An 18,307-nucleotide genomic window follows, 5' to 3' on the forward strand; every position below is an offset into this window, starting at 1 on the left:
GAACCCCACTTGATCATAGTGTGCTACCTTTTAATATGTCTTTGTGTTTTGCCAGTATTTTATTAAAAATTTTTGCATCTATGTACATCAGGATGTTGGCCTGAAGCTTTCTTTCCTTGATGTGTCTTTGGTTTTGTAATCAGGATGATAATATTTTCATAGAATGAGTTATAAGGTTTCCCTCTTTTTCTATTTCATGGAATAATTTAAGGAGGATTGGTTTTAGTTCATCTTTGAAGGTCTGGTGGAACTTGGCTGAGAATAGGTCTGGTCCTAGCTTTTCTTTGTTGGGAAGCTGTCTCAAATCATTGATATTTGACTATGTGACTTTCTTGGGCAAATGAAATGTGTGTGCCGTGCCCAAGGTTAAGCATTTAGAGCACATCATCTTTCCATTCTACCCTTTGGTGAAGTGACCTTAATCTAAAAACATAGAAATGATTTGAGGATGTTTTCATTATATATCAAATAATATACTGTCATGTCTGTATCTGCATGAATTCTGCATTAAATATCAAAATGATGTTGCAATATAGACAAGTCAGTATTACAACCTTAGTGATGTCAAACAGTAAACCCCATGTAGGGTATGTGGAATGTCCAGTGTGCTGAGTGGTTTTTCAAGTTGTGAAGAAATAAAAAGAAGACCTTGACACAGAATGAGTAATGAAACACCTTTGTTTTGCACTTTATTTCATAGGGTAGTTATGTTATGATATGATTTACTGAGTGTGATAAAGAAATTATGTTATGGGTTATCTATTGCTGTATACAAATTGTCCCAAAACTTAAGGGCTTAACACAACAACTTCCAAATATACTATTTTGTCACACCTTTCAAAATACATCTTTTTTGTCAGGAAGGATTTATTCTGCTTGGAATACTCCAAATGAGCCCAAACAATGCATTCTTCTCTATTAATTCTCATAGTCCACTTGCACAATTTTACACCTATGTCAACCTCACTGGCATGATCATTGTGAAAAGAACAGCATTCAAAACCCAGGTCTCAGGCAGGCATGGTGGTGCATGCCTGTAATCCCAGTGGCTCAGGAGTCTGAGGAAGGAGGATCATGAGTTCAAAGCCAGCTTCAGCAAAAGCAAGGTGCTAAGCAACTCAATAAAACCCTGTCTCTAAATAAAACGCAAAAAAAAAAAAAAAAAAGTCTGGGATGTGGCTCAGTGGTCAAATGCCCCTGAATTCAATCTCTGGTACAAAAAAAAAAAAAAAAAAAATCCCAGGTCAGATCTTGAATGCTTTCATATTGTCAATTTGACTCTTAAAGGAAAACAATGAATCTTCAAACACAAGCAAACAATAAGAGACCAGGACTTGTTAGTCTGAAGATGTCTTTTGGAAGAGTAATTTCAATAGAGTAAAGGAGAGAGAGAGAGAGAGAGAGAGAGAGAGAGAGAGAGAGAGAGAGAGAGACCAGACCACTCCTACATAATCCACAGGTCAAGTAACACAGAGATCAGTAATTACACCTTTACCTGCTGGTGCTCCAAAACAGATGCCTACTAAAGAGCAAGCTTTTTTTTTTCACACCCTGAGGAAGCAATGAGCTGAAGGATGTCATATCTATTGTGTGGCAGATGTGCTTCCCCTCATCAGAAGCTCTATGGAACATTTTTTTTTTTCTACTTAGCAATTTTTCTATTTACTTCAATTTAAAGTTTGCAATACCTCATGAGATTAGCAAGCTTTTTCTTAAGGGAAGAAAATTAACATGCTTACAGAGCAGGTTTTTCTAAGCTATCACAGAACTAAGAGGCAGCTGGCAACTCCCCCTGAAACAAAGGCAACAGCAGCAGAAAGAGGGCCTGGGAAGCACTTGTCAAATGTCTTCTTTGATATAAGGAGAGTAGCTAAGAACAGAGTAGGGTCGAAGAGCATGAGAAGAAGATTAACATTAAACAGGGATGAGAGGTGGGAGGGAAAGGGAGAGAGAAGGGAAAATGCATGGAAATGGAAGGAGACCCTCAGAGGTATACAAAAGTACATACAAGAGGAAGTGAGGGGAAGGGGAAAAATAATACAAGGGGGACAAACGAATGTCAGTAAAGGGGGCAGAGAGAGAAGAGGGGAGGGGAGGGGAGGGGAGGGGAGGGGGGATAGTAGAGGATAGGAAAGACAGCAGAATACAACAGACACTAGTATGGCAATATGTAAATCAATGGATGTGTAACTGACGTGATTCTGCAATCTGTATATGGGGTAAAAATGGGAGCTCATAACCCACTTGAATCAAATTGTGAAATATGATATATCAAGAACTATGTAATGTTTTGAACAGCCAACAATAAAAAATTAAAAAAAAAAAAAAAAAAAAGAGTAAAATGTGTAAAAAAAAAAAAAAAAGAGAAAATCCTATATCACGTTAGCACCTTTCCTCTTAAACACAGAAACCTCCAGCAGGAGACCCGACAACCATGAAGGTGACACTTGAAGAAAACTAAAAGACGTGAGATCTCAATAGGTTTTGCTTAAACTGTCTGTTTAATGCATATTTGACCCACACTAAAAGGAAAATATCAGGTTACCCTGACACAGTTTCTCCTGTTCCTTGAATTTTCATTGAAGAATTTGAGAAACATGCATCTCTTTATGATGGTGCAAAAAAAGTTTGGGTACAGTGCTCAGGCATTTAATAAACATAAGTTGCATTAAATATTTAATGATTAGCATTCTACATATTATTTCTTACTAATTTCCTAGCCCATTCCCCCTCAAAAAAAGAGAGAAAATAGAAAAAAGAAAAAAAGAATCTGTATATTTGCAAATAACATACTTTTATTTTACTCCTCTTCTCAATATGTCTACTTTTGTTAAAAAAAAAAAAAAAAAACTTTAAGCTTCTTGTCATTTTTAATGACATTTTTGACTGAGCAATTTTTTTTCTTATTTTCTGATTACTCACAATTTATAAACCAAAGCATTTGCCATTAATGTTTTTAGGCAGAAGATCCAAAGGTCACATATTAATATTGGTCCCTATTTGGAAGAAATAATGTGTGGCTAGAACATTTACACCAAGACATTTGCCTCATTAATGACATGTGAGGTGGAAGCAGAGACTTCTATATTATGGAATGCAATTATAAAGCAATTTTTTTGAGTATTTTCAAATATTGAAATGTAACCAACAATATGTAAAATCCACATTACATTTGGTTGAAACTCAAGTGATGTGTACACTAAAGTGAATTCCCACAAATTCTGTGTCATAGGCAAAAATGAATTTTAAAAGCATGAAATTCCTTAATATAGTGCCACTAATTCATTGAAGAAATTGAAATAACCACATTATTATCTCTGATGATAGGAAAAATAAAATTATGAAAAATACGTTCATATAAGACACAAAATTGTACTTTTCTTTACATGTGCTCTATAGTAAAAATACATCAGACAATTCTTAAGCTTAACAAAAGTTATGTGTACTTTCCTAATATAAATGCATATTACATCAAAATTTATGCCTGAGGTCTGAAACTTCTGGAGAATTATTTCAATTTTTCTACATTGGACTATAAATGAGTGGATTGTTTTTCTTTTCCCATAGGCTAGGGTATTATGCAAGTATTTTTTTGAGAAAAATATGCATGCAACATTGCAATAGCCTAAACTGACTTATTGTGACTCTACTTTGAATATCTTTGAATGTTTTATTTTGAAGCTAAGTAGTCAAGGCTGTACCTTGTCATTCAAACTTCTATATGGTTATATTCAATATGTATCATTCAGGTTGATATTATAAAACATTATTAAAATTGATATATTATATATTATATGACATATTTATATGATGCTAAGATAACAATGGACTTTACTTGACATTATAATATAGATGTATAGAAATATTTTAAATATAGAGAAATTAACTAATCTTTGGAAAAGATTGACTTTAATGTCCGTCATATATTGATACATAGAAAAATCACCTCAAATTCAGTATGTTACCACAACTAAAAGCATTTATTTTCCTCACAAGTCTGCCATTTATGCAAGAATTATTGGGATGATTCATCTCTGCTCCCTGTGTCATTGATTGGTGTAGCTCAAAACTGAAAGCAGTTTAATGACAGGGGTTAAAATTTTCTAATGTACATGTTTGCAAACTAAATGCCTTAGGCCAGGCCTGGCCCACACAATCTACTTTTGTAAACAAAGTTTTATTGGAACATAGTCTTAACTCAATTGATTATGTATTATCCACAAGCATGTGTTTATATTATAGTTACTTTTGCACAACAGGAGACTTGAGTAGCGGTAACAAAGACTGTGTAGTCTACAAATAAAATATTTTCTCTTTCTCTTTAAAGGAAAAAAAAATGCTTCTGATATAAAGGTTCACTCACACATGTGAGGTGGTAGACATTAGCTGTAGACTAGAATCTCAGCTTAGATAAAAAAAAAAAAATCCTAAATCAGCCTGGTGTAGTGGCACATGCCTATAATCCCAGCTAATCCAGAGGCTGAGCAGGAAGATCACAGGTTAAAGCCAGCCTTGGGAATTTAGCAAGGCCCTAAGCAACTTAGTAAGACCCTGTCTCAAAATAAAAAAATAAAAATAAAGGGTGGGAGTGTTACTTGGGATGTGGCTCATTGGTAAAATGCCTCTGGGCTTAATTTCTAGTATCCAAAAAGAAAAAAAATCCCACATGATCCTAAATGTGTACCAGTTTGCTTTTCTCATGATGACATTCAAAAGCAAGCAACCCAAGAAACAAGAAATGGAAATAGCTAGATTCTTAAGATCTAGGAAGTAACATAACAGTCCAGATTCAAGAAAGTAGAGGCATACACACTCCTATCTCTTGAAAGGAGAAGTATCAATGAAAATCAATAAATGTAGGTTATGTATTAAACCATCATGAACTCATGATATTTTAAAGCTATATATTCAAAATACTTGTCGTAAATATTACTCAAATATTCTTTGAGTATTTATTGAGCCCTTAAAATGAAGACTACATCTATAAACAAATAAATATGGTTCATATTTAAATAAGCATATATTTAAGCATAGGTAAAAGGTGAATAATAATCATATAAATGAAAAAAAATGATTATGATCATTTAGAGAATAATAACTATTATAACAAGAGTGACTGGAAGGGTTATGAGTGTGGCTGTTTTGGTCAGGGAGGGCTTTGCTCCACTGATGACATTTTAGCTGACAAGAAATAGCCAAAAGGATAACTGCACATAGAGATAGAGCAAACATAAACACCATTTTTGAAAATGTAAACTTAGAATATTCAGAGGACAGAGGAAAGACAAGATTGACTAAAGTCTAATAGTAAAGAACCAAAACAGATTCTGCATCATAGAAGTGCATGGGAACCAGACCACTAGGATTTTATACTGTGCAATTTTATTCTAAGCTTACTGGGAAGTCCTTGCAGTGCTATAAGGGAGTGGCATACTCTGATCTCATTTTTTAAAATTTACATTGACTGCCATGGAGAAAGGATTATGGGCTTAGAGTGGGACAGATAAAGAGGGAAACTAATGAGGCTGTGAGGATTGTATCCAGGTAAAAGCAGAGACACCAACTGAAAATCAATTGCTAGAGTCAACGCAAAAGATGATGGTAACTTCTGCTAACTGATCTCCAACAAGATGAAAATATAATAAGAACAAATTTGAAAACAGGGTCTGAAAGGACTTGTGTGGAGCAAGCCCCCCACATGGGAAAAGAGGTGAGACTGGGTGGTCTATTACTACTGAAACTCAGGTTTGCTTACCTCTGAGCTATCCTGAGATTGGGGGATACTTATTCGTAGTTGGAAGAGCTGCACTCAAATGCATCTTCTCCAGAAGTTCAAAATCAACAAGTTAAAGTTGGTAGCAGACAGGATTCTTAGAAAACTCCTTGTTCTGGCTCTGAACCCAGTTTGGTATCTGAACTTTTTTGTGGGAGGCAGGGTACTAGAGATTGAACTCAGGGTCATTCTACAACTGAGTCACATCCCCAGCCCTATTTTGTATTTTATTTAGAGACAGGGTCTCATTGAGTTGCTTAGCATCTTGTTTTTGCTGAGGTTGGCTTTAAACTCATGATCCTCCTTCCTTAGCCTCCTGAACTGCTAGGATTACAGGTGTGCATCATCGTGCCTTACCTGGAGTCTGAACTTTGACTCTTATTTACTGCAAATGAAGTTGTTCTCATGCTTAATGGAAGGACTCAGGGGATCACTGTCCCAAAGTGGGTGCCAGCAGCATCGCGGCACTGTGTGCTTCTCAGTGGAAAGATGAGAAAGCAGGGAATTTTGTTAAACTCTGCCTTTATGGAATAGAATCAGTTACTTGGGCTACACCTTGAGATACTAAACCCACCATAGAAAATGATCCAATGGGAGCACTCAAGGTAACTCCTTGGTTTTTCTTTGAACCAAATGCAAGATGTTGGTCTCACAAGATAAGGAAGAAAAAATTCAACAGACTTGATGTGTCAGTGAAGAGCGGGAGTTCAGTGAGGATGAGAATTCTATTTTCTCCGTGCCAAATATGAGTTAATGTTAGATACTAAAGTTGCTAATAGTAAGTGGAGAGAAATACTCAATTTGCAGAAGTTCTCAAGACTGAAGAAAAATAATTTTAATACCATCGTGGAAAATATTCTGTCTTCAAATATTCTCAACCAACTGTGCTGGAAATAAGTTGTTGGAACAGGTAGGAAAAGTCAGGTGTGTGAACTCATTCCTGAATGAACATCTCTGGTGGTCTCTGCTCTCCAGAAGCACCCACCTTTAGAAAGAAAGGCACAGGTTCTTACCATTAGCTTCAGAATGATAGCCCTGGGAAAAAAACAAAATAAACAAAAGCATTTGAGAATTTGGGAATTTTTTTTTAAACTCCATCCTGCCCTGGCATCTGGTTGAGAGGAATGAACAATACACAGAAAACCTTTATTAAAATTGACCAAAATTAGGTGACAAGGACACTAGCCATGTAGGATTCTAAGGAAAAATAGAAAATTCCCCCAAAGCAGAAACTACTTCTAATTACCTCAACTTTTTGTCAGGCCTGGGAGGGAAGGCAGATGAAGAAAACCAGAAAAATCTGCTTGTCTTCTGAAAGGAATTTGGACTTCGTAAAAGACAAGACCAACATGGAATGAATCTGTTTTAGTAAAAGGCAAGAAAGGGAAAAGAGAGAGACTTGTAGACTTTGTACGGCTCCCTTCTATCCACTGTTCAGGTTTAGATGTGGTATACCCTGAAAGGTCACATGTGAGACAATGCAAGAAGGTTTGGAGGAGAAATGATTGGGTTATAGCCTTAGCTTAATCAGTGAGTTAATCCCTAATGGAATTAACTAAAGTTGGTAGAGTGCGCTGGAGGAGGTGGGAATTGGGGCGTGGCTTTGGGTATACATTTGTACTGTGGAGTGGAGTTTCTCTCTGCTTTCTGATCACCAATGTGTGTTGCTTCCCTCTGCCACCCTCTCCTATAGTGATGTTCTGCCTCACCTGGAGCCCGGAGGAATGGAGCCAGCCTTCTATGGACTAGGACCTCTAAAACCTTGAGCCCTTTTTCCTCCTTTAAAATTGTTCTGGTTGGGACTTTTATGTCATAGCAGAGAAAAATGACTAAAACATCCACTAAGTGTTCAAAATCCTTGGGCATATCTGCAGTTTCTCTTGTTTCTCCTTCTTTATTCAAGATGGAAGTGGGAAGAAGTCTTGTAGAACTGCAGGTAGAAATGGACACGTAGATTCATGTCCAACAGTCTCTGAAATCTTTCAAGGTTGTATACTCACGTTAAGTTGGAGATTTGTATAGAGTCCAGGGATATGACATATCAACTTTATCAATTTGTTATAAGATTAAAATTAGTAAATCCATGATCAAGTGTTCGAACATTCCCAAGCACTTAATAAATATGCACTTAGTTAATAATATCATTTCTATTTTAGAATTGCTGATGAGCTTGACCTCTATTATCCTTTCTGTTAACTTCTCAACAATGAAGTCAGCATTTACATGTAAAATCTGATGTCCTAGTCTGTGGGAATTTAAGCCTCTCTCCTCCACTAGGAAGTCTCTATGGAGCTGTTCTAACAAACCCTCACATTAAAAAGAAATGCATGGAGACAAGAATTTGCACAATAGAAGTCAGTTTGCACATGCGTGAATTCAGTCTTCCCTCCTTTCACTAACAGTGGACAGAACAAGTCCTGAAACAATGCATGTGGAACTTGACCCTGGATGCACTTCGACAACATTTCAAGCATTTTCAAAAAGACTCTTTTTCTGCTTCAAGATATCGCTCCAAATTTTGATGATGAACAGAGATGCCAATTTGCTTGCTTGGAGTTTAGTCTTCACATTTGCTGAGACGCAGCTAAATGAGATTTAGGAAGACACAATACAAATAGCCTTGCACAAAAGATTTCAAATCAAATGCCGCTGGTACCATATCCAGCTGTGGACAATGTGCCTTTTTACACTTCTGCCAACTCCACTCTTGCTTTTATAAAGAGGAAGGGAGTCCAGCTGCCCTAATTCATAGTTCCTCAGGCCTCACCCCAGGAATTTCTTTGCTCTGCCCAAGACTGAAAATGACTTTAGGGCCCTCTACCAGTAGTCTGTAAGTGAGCATAAATAATAACCCTAGAGAGATCATCTTCAATAACCCAGGTGCCAGTAGGATTGGCTTTATGTGTAAGTGACATAGATGTTAGTCCATATTATATAATTTTAAAGAACCTAAAAATGACCTCAGAATTTCTCAAATCTCTTCCACGTATTGTTTTATAAGTTGAAGTCTTTATTGGTTTATAATTCTACATGTATTTTATGATATATTTTGTTTTTTAAATGACCTCTAAATAGCTTCTTCCACATATTTTCCAATCAGAAATTTTTCATTAAAAAAAAGGAACAGAAACTGAAGAGGCCACAGCTAAAGTATTATGTGAAATAAGCATGTACTTAAATTCATATAATAGTCATGTGTTAGTTAGCTTTCTGTCACTGTGACAACATACTTAGTCAGATTTTTTTAGAAGAGGTACAGTTTATTTGGGCTCACAGTCTCAGTCTCTGGACAGCTGGCTCCATTCATCAGGGCACAGGTGAGGCAGAACATCATGACCAAAGACTGGCAGAGGGAAGCAGCTCATGTGATGATCAGAAAGCAGAGAGAGAAAGAGGGAGGAGGGGAGGGAGAGACTCTACTCTTCAGACACAAAATACATACCCCAAAGACATGTCCCTAGCCACCTCCTCCAGCCATACCCTACCTGCCTTCAAATATAACTCAGTTAATCTTAACAGGGGATTAATTCACTAATTGGGTCAAGACTCTCATAATCCAATCATTTCTCCTCTAAAACCTCCTACATTATCTCACACATGAGCTTTTGGAGAACACTTCACATACAAACCATAATGCCTGACATAATCAACTTAGTAAAGGAAAGGGTTTATTGTGGCTCACAATTTTAAGGATGTCAGGGTATGTTTGCTTGATGCTGTTGCTTTGGGCCTGTGGTAGCAGAGTCTATTACAGTAAAGAGCATATGGTGGGAGAGGTCTGCTTACCTCATGGCAACCCACGAAACAAAGAGAAAGGGGGCATATCCCGTTCAAGGGCATATCTCCTAATAACCTAACTTTCTTCCACCAGGACCCATCTCTTCAAGGTTCTGGTACCTCCCAATGATCCACTGGCTGAAGACAGAGCCTTTAACACATGAGCCTTTGGAGGACATTCAAAATCCACACCATAGAGGTTATTATGTATATGAAATATTACATGTCATAAAATGCCACATATAGCATGTATGTCCATGTGTGTATACACACACACAATCAGTACATGTTATCAGGAACAAGGTACATGTGAAGGACAGAGATCATGTGTCTCTGGGCTGGGCAAAAGGACAACAGATCTCACATTGGAGGCTAAGAAAAGGAAGACCAGAGCCCCAAGAGGGGAGGTTAGAATTTCAGAAAACAGATTTTGGCCTTTGGCCTTTCTTTGACTATAAACAAGGATATTAAAAATTAAATCTTATTGTCAGGCACTTTCATATCAGACATGCTGTCATGCTGTCTTATATAATTTGCCACAGTTTCATGCAATACGTGCACTATGCCTATTCTAACTTCACTGATAAGAAACTGAGGCTCAAAGAGATCATCCTTATGATAAGTAAATACAATATTTTCTGCCGTTTATTGAGTGCCTTCATTGCACCAATGCTTCTCTATTATAATTTCTACAGTCACTCTATGAAAGTCGGAATCATTCTCATTTTTCTTATGAGAATATAAAAGCCTAAAATGTAAATAATTTGCCCAAGGCAAAACTAATAAGTAGCTGATTTGTGTTCATGTTCAAATTTTGTGAGTGAATTGAGTGCACTTTCCATTGTGGAGGAAACTCATTTAAACTTATCATATTTCCACAGAGGAAAATGCATTTATTTCCCTTACAGTCCCCGGAAAAGAAATTTACAGGTGGGAGCACTCTTGATATTTTCCATTCCCTCATTCCCTCCCCTCAGGAAGAAAGGAGTGACTTATCTGTTTAGCTGAAAGTATAGAGCACACAGTGTCAGGCCTTATGATCAGGCTGTTCTTGGTCTCATGCTCTCTCTTCTCTCTGGACTCAAAGCTCACAGGCAGAGGAATCACTGGAGCCAACGAGACTGCATGGTCACATAGGGCCTTCTAAGATGCAGGATAAAGAAGTGAACATTCCTCTGATACCTATGGATGGTTTGGTGCCTGAGCAACACTGGGTCCTTCCTCATCGATAGTCTCATAACTGCAAAAGGAACTAGAGAATATGAACATATTCTAAATGTATAAATGCGCTATTTTACCTTGAGAAGAGACACAAAAATAGAAATCACTGCACTTAATGAAATAAACACAGAACCCACTACTGATCTGAGTGTGTAGCCAATATGCAATATATATTTATTAATTTTAACTCATTTGGATCTTGATATTTAGTCACCAGGAGAATCTCACGTTAAGAATAACAGTATCTAGCAGCAGGGGAATGCTTACGTTTTAAATCTTCCTCAACTGCAAAAGGAGAAGGGAAGATACCTTTAAAAAATTTCATATATTTTTTTTTCCTAAAGATAACTACAGTCTATCTAACTTAGAGAAGGTATAATGTCAACATTGATATAGAAATGATAAATGAATGAACAAAGGCCCCAACCACCCTTCTTGGGACTCTGTCTTCCTTTCCTTAGCCTCATATACAGGACTTGCTCTCCTTCTCCAATTTTTTCCATCAAAGAGACATGGGACCTTTTTTCTTCCCTCTCTTCTTTTGACTAAAACACACTATCAGGGAAAAGGATATGCAGCCTCTCCCTAATAACCTGTACTGATATATATTTTATATATTTATCAAGACACATATATGCATGCACATGGATATATGATATGTTGTTTGACAGACCCTTTAGAATGACCCTCTCTGAAGCAGACATTTAGGCCACTTTGATACTTAGGACTTTTGAATCCTGAGTCAATAAAAGTGGGAGCTAAGGAGTAGGCAATCACATGGGTGTGTCTGCTTCAGGTGATGAGAAAATAGCTTTACACTGCCACCTTTTACCAGGGACTAAGGAAGCCATGGGTGCAATGTGGTTCTGGTATTGAAAAGTATCCCTGAAACACAGAAGCCTTTTCAAGTCAATTTCAACAAATGGATCATGCGTCTTTTCTAGCCTACATTCCCTTTTCTGTTTGCTAACTTTGGCTGCTTTTGTCATCAAATATTTTATTTCCTTCACTCCTACATAGATTTCAACAACTTCCCAAGTAAATTGCCAGGCTGCCTGTGCAACAGAGTGAGACAAAAGTCAATTTTATGTAGTGCTATGTTTTGGACCTATGTATCCTTCCAACATTTATATATTGAAACTTAAACCAGAAGGTGATAGTATTAAAAGCTGGGGCCTCTAAGAGGTGATTAGGTCATGAGGGTTCTGTCCCTACAAATGGTATTAATGCCCTTATAAATGAGGCTTCAGAGAACTGTCTGGTCTGTTTTACACCTTTTGTTTCTTCTGCCAGGTGAGAATACAGCATTTTACCCTTTCCCCTACTCTCATCATATAAAGATGCAGCAAGAAGTTTCTTTCTTAGAGAATGACAGCATCCCTCACCTGAGATAGAATCTACTGTTACCTTGACCTTGGAATTTCCAGCTTCCAGAACTGTAAGACACAAATTTTTATTCTTTATAATCATCCAGTCTCAGGTATTTTGTTAAAGCAGGGGAAACAGACTAAAATACATTCTATTTGACCACCCACCTCCAGCCAACAAAGTAAGTTTATGAGGCAAAGAGAAAAGCTGGAGGCTGAAAGTAGATCAACTTTGCAATATTCTGCCAGAGCACTTCATCACTTAACGTGTCCCTGATGTTCCCTGTTATTTCAGCCCAATGAAAGGAAACTCAAGGATGTCACTTAGAACTTGATGCCATATTTGAAATTACACACTATTAAAATTTAATAACTTGAGGAATAAAAAGAGTAGGAGCTTGGCTGTAATTACTGGTAGCACCAGAATGAAGGGCTGAACTTTGGGGAGTAATGGCACTTCCACTAACAGGCCAAGAGTTCATATTTGTCCTGTAAAAGACACTTGTTCTCTTATGCCAATGGGACTCCTGAGAATGTGAATGAAAGTGGGCTTTCAAGAACCCAGGATCAGGGGGAAGGCATAACTAAATCTTAAAAACAGAAATTGAGTAACTCCAGTGACTGAAAATTCCACAAAAGTGCCTACAAGCAAGAGTTGGCTTAAAACACCCATTGAGGTCAGGGTAATCAAAGCAAAACCTATGGTGTCTATGTTGGAATTTGATAGCCCTCAGCCTTTCCGTTCTACAGGCTTCAAAGATCCAGATTTGCAAGACATCATTCCACAGTAAGTAATAAGAATAGCTGTTTTCTACTGCAGAATCCCTGCTGCTGGTAGATGACCCAAATTAGTGGAGTAGAAGAATTTTGACTGAAGTTGAGTATTGTCTACATTATATTTCCAAGGTTAAGATGACTTAGAAACAATTCATTATCTGAAAATGACCGGTGGGCCTGGTTGAACCTAAGGAATTGAAGTGTAAATGGAATTGGAGTCCAAGTGTAAAAGTATTAAGTGACTATTACAAGAAAAGAGCAGCTTTGCTTTCCTGCATTAAGAGCCCACTTTTTTTTTTTTTTTTTTTTTTTTTGGTCTCAGGCTTCGATGCTAACAGTTTATTATTGTTCTTTTACTCAGGTGGCTCACAGAGGACCCACATAAAGGTGGACAAGACATGAGACCTCTGTAAAGGACAGGAAGATGTCAGGGTGTACAAGACTCCATTCCCAGGAAGAAATAAAAGCACAGGCAGTAGCTGTGGGCCTCATCTTGTTCGGGTTGAGTATTAACATATGGAAAACAAGCAATGGTCTCTTCAATATAGACAAGGAGACATACAGTGAGAAAGGACAGAATTAGTTAAGGAATATCATGGAAGGTATCCACATTTTGAAAGAGACTGAAGTTTAAATGTCTCATCATATCACAGTGTGAATTAATGAGGTCATTATCACCCCATCTTTGAATCCAGCATCTATCTACACTTTATCTCTTGCAGGCAGCTGCAGAGCTAGAAAGGACAAATGGACAGTTCAATGTCAGGCAACACTGGTGATCGATCATAACGGAGTGGAGTGTATGGAATAAACAGGTAGATTGACATAAGCACAATCCCCATGCATCCCAGGAAAGTGCTCCCTGAAGAACGGAAATAGCCCAGAGAATGCCCTCTCTTCTCCCAAGTTGTAAAATTAGCAATCTTTTAGCTCTGGAAAAATATTTTGGACACAAATCAACTTAGGGGGTATAAGTCCAATATGTCAACTCCAAAACAGTTAGGCTGATCTTGTCAGGGAGCTTCAGCCTGCCAACCACAGACTATCCTGCTGAGACTGAGGTCCTGCATCCAGTTTTCCCTCCTTGCCCAGCTTCCTGTGGATCTGTATTCTTGCCCAGCCCACCAATGCCATTTAGGCGTCTCCCGAACAACCTGCTACTTGCTAATCACAGAAGCTTCTCACATGGCAGCATGCATCTGACAGGCTCAGATTCTGGCCACAGCTTCTGTGCCAGGCACACCTGGGGCCGGAACCGCATGCCTGTGACGGTGGAGTCTTGCAGATTTGTATAAGTCTCCTCTAAAGACTGAATTGAAAAAGTTCAATTCTCTGTGATTTCTAGGGGGACAAAACCTAATCATATTTTTCCTGAACCAATTATCTTTCCACCAAGGAAGGAATCAGATTCATTGCCAATGGGTCTAACATTTGCTGCCAAATAAAAAAAAAAAAAAAATGTTTTTTTTTTCCTCCATGTAAGTCTTAAAAGCAAACCTTGATTTTTCTTTGCAGATTTAGATTCATTGATCATGTGACATTGTCAATTACACCCAATGCTTTTTTATAGAATGACTGACATGGTACTTGATCTGATCCATTGAGTGGAGTGATCCTTTACTGTTAGACCTCTACAGTTCCACTGGTTTAGCTGTGATATGTTATGTACTTTACTTAATCATAAATATAGCCACAGAGGCAGTTTATGGATTGTGTTTTGTGTTGATGTTTTTAAATAACATTGGCTCTTTTCAAGACTTATTCTGAGGAATCAAAAGTTCTTCTTTTAATCAGATGGGGATTCATTTCCTCTCATCAGCACAAAACATAACTGACACATCTTTAAAATATAAGATAGTGATTTTCTTTCATTTCCTCTTTCTACTTGTAAATATAGACACAACTAGATTATCACCATGACAAAGTTGAAGTTACATTAATCTTTTCACCTAGCAAGGCATCCATTGCCGGGAAAATATGGCTTGTATCATTCATTTCACTGATACCTAGTTTTAGCATGTACAGCTTGCGTCTCAGTAAATTCTTGCTCTCACTGATTCTTAAGGCATCAACAATGAAATTATATACCTTGAATGAAATATAGCTAGACACAAACATAAACAGAGTGTAGTATTTTAGTTTTATAAAAATTATTCCATTCACCAATCTCAAGATACTGTAGACAATAAATTCTAAATAAATTAAACTGCTGCCAAATGCATATTTATATTTTTTTTATTTTGAAAAATCTTCAGTAGCTTGTTATTTCCTAACAAACACTGAATTAAGTACTTTTCTATTAATTGAACAGTCACCCACTACGTACCTCTGTGGCTCCTATGAAACTTGAAGCCAGTACAATTATTAGATCATAACAATGGTAGTGAAAAGCAAAATAAAATTGACCAAGAACACAGTTTCCATAAAGGAGAAATGAGAAATCTAGCTGTCACGCAGTGCAAAGTCTGATCACCTAGAGGGTGTGACTTGAAAAAACAGGGGACATGGCCTAGACCTAAATTGCATCTTTTACCCATCTGTCAAAGTAAGAGTGAGAACAATATCTCAGTCTGAAATTAATTCATTCAAAGTAACCCCTGTGATTGTTTTTGAGATCTCAAAATTGCAAATTTCTCTGAGAGAAATAAAACCTTATGTTTCTTACCCTTCAGGAAAAAATGAGTTTATATAATACTTTTTTTGTCTTGGCACGAGAAGCACAGGGCAGCATGGGTCACTAACTGTCACAGGATCGTAAGTAGATTAGACAATGAAAAGTGATACAAAAGCTGAGGATAAGCTTGGCTAACTTCACAGTTGTCCCCAATAAGATACTTGTCCCGGGAACATGGCCCTAAGGAAAGATCACAAACTATTTTTCTTTCTTACAATCGTGTTCAGTCTTTATTTCTGCGTAACACTGTCTCTGACTCTTAAATCCTAGTTGAGTTTTAAATATAGCTCAGTGATTGGGTCCAGCTGAAAGGACTTGAATCCCAGTTCGGCTCCTGAAGACTGCATGACTGTGAGCAGGCAGTTGGCCTTCCTAAACTCCAGCTTCCTCAGGGAGAGATAATATCGACCCCTCTGGATTGTCTTGAGGATTAAATAAAACGATGCCTACAAAGGGCTTAGCAGAGGACCCAGCTCAAAGCAAATGTTCACAAACTGGAGTAATTACTAGATTTATCAGGGTTGTGGGCAGAGTGGGGAGCTGGACAATGTGAGAGGTCAGGACAGTGACCTGTGAAATAAAGGAAGAGAAAGATGTGGACAACACCTTTGAGAGAGGAGCAGAGACATAGATCAGACTTATATTTGTCTTCTCTGAGGTTTGTCTCAGCACTGAAAATGCTCTGTCTTCCCACATCCAAGCATGTACCTGAAAGTTCCTAACAATAGAGAAGGGTAAAGAGGCGACCTCAATCAACGTTGTGCGGAAGCTAATAGACCAACTGGAGATGACTCTGTTACTGAGGTGTCTGCACATCCCGAGATGCAGCATTTTCTTCCCCAGTCTCTTCACCATGGAGAAAATTGTTCCAGACAATAGATTCTCAACCCCTGTCCCTCACGCGCAAGTGCCATTCTAATCACCACTCTGAAATCACTTCTGTGTGTAATACAACAAAAACAATGAAGACTGAAGTAATTCAGAGACACAGAAAAACACCATATCACTATAAAGACCCACTGGTTGAAATAATAAGAAAATTCATGCATACAAATTACAGAAACCCAGACTTAAGAAAATCACAATTAATTTATATTTACATTGATTGGAAATATATGAACAGATTATGGTTTAAATAAACACAGGGCTATACTTATTGGACTAAAAATTTTTGTTCACCCACAAGATACAACTGATGATTTAATCAGGCTATTATTTTATCTCTGGATTGACTTTTTAATGTGGTTACTACTAATGAATGATACCTTTTCTTTTCCCATGAAGCTATGATTTTCATAAGAAGGTTCACTATGAGGATGGTGTAAAAATGGTAGTCTTTAATTTTGAAGACCATGACATTAATACCAGAATAATAGCTCATTATCAGAAGGTAGAAATTGACTCCCCTGAGTTTCACAGGAAGACTGACCATCGTGCTCCTGTGTAAATTGATGCTGATGTCATTATTCACTTTTTCCCTAGGGTTTTACAAAAACTTCCTTTCCTTCATCCTTTTTCTACTTGCTGGATTCCATTTTTACATCATAACCACCCTAATAGTCCAAATTATCCATCTCTAATACATTTATCTTCTGCTCAAAGCCTTGAATGTCATCTATGGAAATCCTTTCATTCAATCTCCTTGGTTTCAAATATACTCAGCTACTAAACCAATTCCAGTAACTTATTTTTCTTCATTTTGCTTCTCCAACATCTCCAATGTTCACTGCCACAGAATATATTCACATGAGAAAAACAGTAAGGAAAAATAATTAATAGTGCAGTTTTCAGTGTTAGACAAACTTGAGATCAAAGACAGGTTCTCTTTGGTCATCTTTTCATCTTGGAGACAAAATTACACAAAAGTCTCTATCAATGCCTAACAATATGAATTTTTGAAAATAAACACCTTTAAACCTGTTTCTGAGAGAATAACAACTTTGAAAACTGTATGGAAGATTAATGAGCTATTCCATGCAACACTCTCAGTATAGTGCCTGGCACATAGTAAATTCTCTATAGATGCCATTATTTTTACTTTCATTTTTTATTTTGAAGCTAAAAGAATATCTTCTTCATTCATGACATTTAATTTACCTGTTCTTATCTCAAAAGTGATCTGGGCATCTATATCATGAATGGTAGGTAATGAAGCATGGTTATCAAACTGAAGGTTTAAGCTTTATCTTATGGTGAGAAATTGAAACTTGATGGTAAATAAGGTTATAACTAAATCCATAATATTTAAGAGTAATACATGAAAGAGTGTATAAGTTCGATGGGATAAGAGAACAATGAAAGCACACCAGTTAGGAGATCATTAGAAAACTACAAGTAAAAAAGCTATCCATATCTGTTGTCAGTGTCAGAAAACACTATGAGCATAGATTAAATATAGGAGTAAGACAAAGTGTAATGAATAATATAATTCCTGTGTCTCTAGTTCAAATATCAACAAACTGTTGGAGGAAAAGGTATTGGATATGTATTTCATTGTGTTAGATTTCAGCAATCTAAGATTGTCAATAATAGAGATAGGCAGTCATCAATTAGAAACAAGATTCTAAACCATAAAAAATAAATTCATGCTCAAGACAAAATGTAACACATACATATTATTTGAAACTGTATAATTAAACTCACTAAACACTAATGTAGGAAAAGTAAAGTGCTAATTAGGACTGTCTGGTATACTAGACAGAAAGATTGTAAAAAAGG

This window comes from Marmota flaviventris, chromosome 16 (genome assembly GCF_047511675.1).
Source record: "Marmota flaviventris isolate mMarFla1 chromosome 16, mMarFla1.hap1, whole genome shotgun sequence".
Lineage (NCBI taxonomy): Eukaryota > Metazoa > Chordata > Mammalia > Rodentia > Sciuridae > Marmota > Marmota flaviventris.